The sequence below is a fragment of the Antechinus flavipes genome, chromosome 6 (assembly GCF_016432865.1).
Source record: "Antechinus flavipes isolate AdamAnt ecotype Samford, QLD, Australia chromosome 6, AdamAnt_v2, whole genome shotgun sequence".
Taxonomy (NCBI): domain Eukaryota; kingdom Metazoa; phylum Chordata; class Mammalia; order Dasyuromorphia; family Dasyuridae; genus Antechinus; species Antechinus flavipes.
Window position 1 is genome coordinate 30029122 of NC_067403.1, and position 6000 is coordinate 30035121.

General features: G+C 46.0%; 1 protein-coding gene across 4 annotated transcripts in view; it reads right to left on the reverse strand.

The window, feature by feature from the left end:
• Window positions 1-5153, reverse strand: part of APBB2 (amyloid beta precursor protein binding family B member 2) — a 374634-nt gene extending 369481 nt beyond the window's left edge. The window contains exon 1 of one of the 4 annotated variants that reach the window (XM_051964457.1): window positions 4789-5153. The gene's annotated coding sequence lies outside the window, so the exon portion shown is untranslated. The remainder of the gene's footprint in view (window positions 1-4788) is intronic. The other 3 variants (XM_051964459.1, XM_051964460.1, XM_051964461.1) reach the window with 3 other exon arrangements.
• Between the last annotated feature and the right edge of the window lie 847 nt (window positions 5154-6000).

Consider the following 6000-nt stretch of genomic DNA (forward strand, 5'->3'; position numbering starts at 1 on the left):
GTTGGTAGAAGAATTTCCTTTTCTATTTAGCAACATTTCAAACAGCAGAAAACTCTCTCTTTTGCTGTGATCTCCAGAAAAATCTAAGGAAAATACCACTCAGTGAAATATAACCCAAATCTGACCATCTGACCCAGTAAAAATTAATTTTGCAAATGTCATTCTGCTTAAATAACTGTATATGTGTTATTAGCCAACAGAAGGGCATTTGCTAAGATGACCGAGGTCAGGGATGATGTTCCGTGGAAAAGAGCAATCATAGAATTTATATTCGATTTTGGCTGTCACTTATAATTTTCGTGACTTCACATAAATTATTTGACCTCTTTGGGCCTCAGTTTCCTAATCCTTAAATTAGGTGGCTTGGGCTGGATGATTTCTAAAGTCCCTTGCAGGTCTAAGTCTTTGAATAAAGAAATGATCATTCCAATGTGGAAATCTGGAATATTTCTTCATTTGCTCTAGAAAATCTCTCTATTCAACACTATTTGAACTCTTAATTTTTCTTCCTTGTCACTCACTCCCAGAAAGATCACAGATCTAGAGCTGGGGGGGTGGGGGTGGGAGGACAATTTAAGGGATTAGCTATTCTAACTCCTCTGGGTATTATTCATGGCAAATTTGGGTCCACAAAGAATAAGTGGCTTGTCCTAGGGCATGCAGAACACAGAAAATGAAGCCTCCACCAACATATATTTAAGTGCAGAACACCCAAAATTCAACTCAATCCAACCAACATTCATTATCATCTATTCCATACAGAGCACTGTCCTGGGCATAGAAGTAACAGGAAGACTAAAATGATTTTGCTCTTACCCTTAAAAATCTTTCAATCTAATAATAATAACAGAAATATTTGAAAGAATCATTCGAATTTACTTTAAATACTCTTCCCTGTTTGTAATACAACAGTGTTGCTGAGCAATTGAAAACAAAGTAGATTTCTTGCCTGAAATGTAGCTTTTTTTTTTAACCCCAAAGTATTCAAATCCTTTTGAAGATCTGATGTTTCAAATTTAACCCGAAACAAAGGAAATCAAAGCAAATTGTTTAAAAAAAGTGGTGGGGGTGGTGGTGGTGGGAGGGGGGGGGAGTTCAATGATGGTAAAATCTGTTTAGAAGATTTTCACATATCCTTGATACAAAAGTGAAAGAATAATTGATTTACTAGAGCCAGCACATGCAAAACACAGATTAGATATCTAAATAAAAGCTAACTTCTGTTAAAGAATCATCTTTACCTTCATTCCAATGATACCATCATTGCTCAGAACAGTCGTGGATCTAATTCTTTTTTGATAATTGCTTTGGGGATTCAAGACATTTTTTGGAACATCTTCAATAAAAGAAAATTCTTTTCTTTTGAGAACAAGTTCTTTGGGTGAGGGGACAGACCAAAAGGCTTCTAAAAGTAAGTCATAAATAAGACCAATTTGGGATTGTTGGGTTTTTTAAATAGTGAGACAAACCAAATCAGATGGATTATTCTCATTTCTTATGAAATTGTACACGATTCCAAAGGAGCTCCAAAAATTGTTTGGAGCAATGGAATAACATATAGCTTCCCAAAATGACAACTTTGAATTATACCATCTCTCTTAATGAGAAGACTGTAGGATGTATGTTTGGTTTTTAAGGAGTTATTACTTTATAGCCACACTGCACATCTTCTTATACAAGAGATCCTGGGAGAGTATTTTGTTTTAGTTTTTCCTAAGTCCTGGAAAACAATGTTACAGCAAATGTACACTGTCCTCATGAAACAAACAACAAGTTAAAGAGGTTCACCTTTTAGAAAATCTAATCTTTTTACATAATCCACAATCAATGGTATCAATGTAACACTATGGTAAAATAGGCTTTCAGCCTTATTTGCTGTCAGAGCAAAAAAAAAAAAAAAAAAAAAAAGATTTAATCTTTAAATATATAGGTATATACGTGTGTGTATGTAAAAAATATCTATCTATAAGTAAATGTGTGTGCTGGAGCACTAGGTTAGGTAAAAACCTCCCTTAACATAAGCTGGTGTGAATAAAAGGCATTACTATGCATTAGATCTGGGGTTTAGCCATATAGTTTGTCTTGAAGGCTTCTGCATTGAAAGTATGAAGTCTTTTTTAGACAATTTTGTAGGGTCAAGGTTGGAATTACTTTAATTTAATTTAAGTTTCACTTAAAAGGAATAGCTTGGTTTGTCCTTGTTACCCGAAAGCACACAGTTCTGGGAGTAAGAGGACCCCGATTTCAAACCCGTATCTACCATTTGCTAATAAGGTTTTAGATAAATCATTTCATATTTTGGAGCCTCAGAAAAAAGAGGGCTTAGATCCTAGATCACCATCAAGGATCAGTACTAGAGTATTACTTTCCTTATAACTCTAAATCTTAAATCCAGTACAGACAGATTAAAATCGACTTTAGAGACCATCCCAAGTGATCCTCTCTTATTTAGATCCAGAAACAGACCCAAATAGGTTAAGTGACTTGTGCAGGGTCACTCAGCTAGGAAATAATGTGGGCCTGAATTTGAAATCAGGCCTTTTTTCTTCCAACACCAACATTCTAAACATTGTACCATCCATCCAGCTAGCAAGAACTGTATACTTGCTTCTGAGAAATCAAGAGAATTGAGGGATACAATAAGAATGATTTGTTAACTTATAAAGAAATATACTGAAAGTGAGTTTCCTGGGGGAGAGGGGGAAGCAACTTTGAGACTTTTCTCAAAAGCTGAAAGTAAAGAACATTTTGAGGTATCTCTTCAGCAGAATCATCCTCAGTTTATGATGAGATTGAGTGATTCTCTCAGGTCACAGTGAGTAAAAACAATAATAATGAGAGAATAATGGGAAGTCAAGCCTCCTGCCTCAATGAAGCACTTGGCGAGTGCTCATAGACCTTTGTATGCTACTGCCACCTGTGTTTCCTCGAAGTTTCCCCAATACCCGTTTTCTCCAACCTCTTCTTGTGTTTTTGCTAAGTTTCACCTAATGAAAAACTGCACCTCTTCTATGTCTCCTCGCCCCTCGTGGTCTATCATGAGGAGCTGGCTTTGGAATCAGAGGCTAAAACGCAGCAGCACCGAAAAGCCCAAACTGGGAAGGGCTCCCACTCCTGGAAGGCCGCCCACTCGATGCATCTTGACCAGTCTCAAGAAGCCCTGTATCCCAGGCACTCTGGGGAAGCATGTGAAGTACCAATCACCAAGAAAAAGAAAGACTCAAAGATCCCAAATCCAACAGCAACCCCTGTGGAGTTTAAAAATCGGTCCATGTGAGAAAAAAAAGGAAGTGGCTACAAAGCACTGCCAGCTGGCACGAACAGTTGCCCCATTTCAGGGAAGTGACACTTCTGGCATCAGTCTGGGCAATGCTGCGGGTAGCTGCCCTGATGCATCTCCAAGAAACGAATCATCACGGCTAGGATGGGTCTCTCAAGCAAATTCTCTCGGGTGCCCAATCCACTCTCCCACCCTCTCACAATCCCCCCACCGCGGGTCTCCCCATCTCCCTCCCCCACTTCATTTTTTATATTTTTACCCAGAAGCCAAAGACCTTCGCGGCAGCCCCGTCTCCAAGATGACTTGACACTTGACTGTTCAGCTGCCCCAACTTTAAAGGCTCATTCCCCACCCCCATCCAAACCGTGGAAACCCGACCGAAGTCCAAGCTCTTTCCCGCTTTCCACGGGCATCGAGGCTACCTCGCCTTGTCAGGGGCGGGCCCCGCGGCGGGCCAGACAATCTCTCCCTTCCGCGGCTATCGCTGCTGGATTGATCCCCCCAATGTCACATCTCCACTTCTGCCTCCGCCCCCGTCTTCCCCGGCTGGGATCAAAAGGTAATTCCAGCCAGGTGGCGGCTTCTCCAATCTGCTCCCTTTCACTCGGCCATTTTCTAGTTTGAAATGCCTCCGGGGGGAGGATGAACTTTCCCCCTCAGCCTTTCGCGTGGCTCGGGGTCAGGGCTAACCGGAGCCGGCGCATTCGTTTCCTTCCAACCCAACCCAGCCCCGCAACCCAACTCCCGGCAAGGACAGCGCTGCCGTGCGCACCGCGAGGGGGAGGCATCCGGGGGACACAGCGGAGGCCGGGGCCGGGCGGGGGGCAGGGGGCGCGGGGCTGCGCTCCGGCTCACCATCACTTTTCCCTGCCCCAGCCCCCACCCCCCAGAGCATTCTCTCCCCTCTCTGCCCAGCCCTCCTCCCCCACCCCTCCACCCCCCACCGCCCCATCTCTCCGCAAAGCTCGGGCTGCCGGGGGAAAGAGGAAAAGGGGTGGGGGGGCAGCCGATGGCTCTGAACCCTGGAGCAGAGTGTGTGTGTGTGTGTGTGTGTGTGTGCGTGTGTGTGTGCGTGTGTGTGTGTGTGAGTGTGTGTGTGTGCGTGTGTGAGTGTGTGTGTGCGCGCGCGCGCGTGTGTCTGTGTGGGGTGTGTATGTGTGTGTGCCCACTCTGAGGCTTCAGGCTCTGCAGTGGCGCCGGCGGCTAGGGGAAGGGGCGAGCGGAGCCGGGCACGTAGCTCCCCAAGTCCGGAGTCGGGGCAGGGAGCCCCGCTGCAGATGCGGCGGCAGCTGCTGCAGCTGTGACTGCGGCTGGGCTGCCCGCGGCAGCAGTGCCAGAGCCCGGGAGTAGCCAGCAGCCCCGCCGGGCGGGAGCGCAGACGTACGGGCAGCTTTCCTGGGGCTCTCCCCGCGAGCACTCACTCCTTCCTCAACCCCCTACTCACGAAAAGGGAGGAAGGACGGGGGTGGGGGGCAGAAAGGCGGGGAGAAGAAAGCGGCGGGGCTCACCCAGCTCGGCATGCGGCTGCAGCCTCTCGCTCCTGCACCCCGCTGGCCACTCTAGCCGGTCTCCCAACGAGCAGCGCCGAGATCAGCTGCGGGGTGTAGCGCCAAAGCTTCCTACTTGCGACCAAAACGGGCTCTGCCGACTGAGCATGCCCGGTTCCGCTCCCGGACTCTCCTTTCGGGAGCCTCGGGGCCGCAATTCCACTTCTCCAGGATTTGGCGGCAGCTGGGGAAGGGGAGGATAGAGGGAGCCGGACAGAGCTGGGATGGAACTGGAGAAAGGCGGAGGCAGAGAGCGAGCACGGAAGAGGGAGGGGCCGGGAGCCGAGTGGGAAGGCGCCGGGAGAAAGTCTGCCATTCACAGCCCCCTTCGGCCGGTCCCCCATGCGCCGGAGGCCACTCCGGGCTCGGAGGGACTGCCTCTGGGCTAGTGGACCGGCCCAGCCACGGACTCCTGACCCCGCCCAGACCAGCGCTTTGCCTTTACCAGAAGAAAAGAAAAAGTGTTTTCCTTTGCGATTTGTTGCCCAGGAGGCTGGGGAGCAAATCTTTTTGTTACTTTTTAATTGCCATCAATCTCTTCTCTTTGATGTCTCTACTTTCTAAGAGAAATCGTTCCCAGAGTGTACATCCCATCAGCCCTAAGTCTCTTCTCCACCTTGACCACTCAATCCTTCCAAGGTTCAGTGACCATACATTTTCCTTATCCTATTTTCCTTTTCCTTCTGCGGCCAATCACAAAACAAGGAGAGAAAAAGATTACCCGAGGAGTAAAGAAAAAACAGGAATATTCTCATTCAAACGCAACCTAAGTTTCATGAAATGTAACGTAGCAGTTTTGAAATAAACAAGTTTTCAAAAGATTAGCTCTTACTAACAGCTACCATTTATAAAGAACTTTAAAGTTTATTTAAAAAAAAAAACCCACTGGGCAAATTTTTATCCCCACAACAACTCTAGGAAGTAAATGCTATTATTAATCCCATTTTACAGATAAAGAAAATGATGCTGAGAGGTAACTTGCCCAGGTGTACTTGCACAACTAGTAAAGTGTCTCAAGTAGGATTTGAAATTAGAATTAATTCCAGGGTGCCACCTAACTACAGAATGAATAACATTCAAAAATCAATGAATAACTGCTGCCTGCCAGGCACTCTGGCAATACAAGCCAAGTTTTAAATAAATACCAATAGTATTTATGTTTATCAGTTTTAT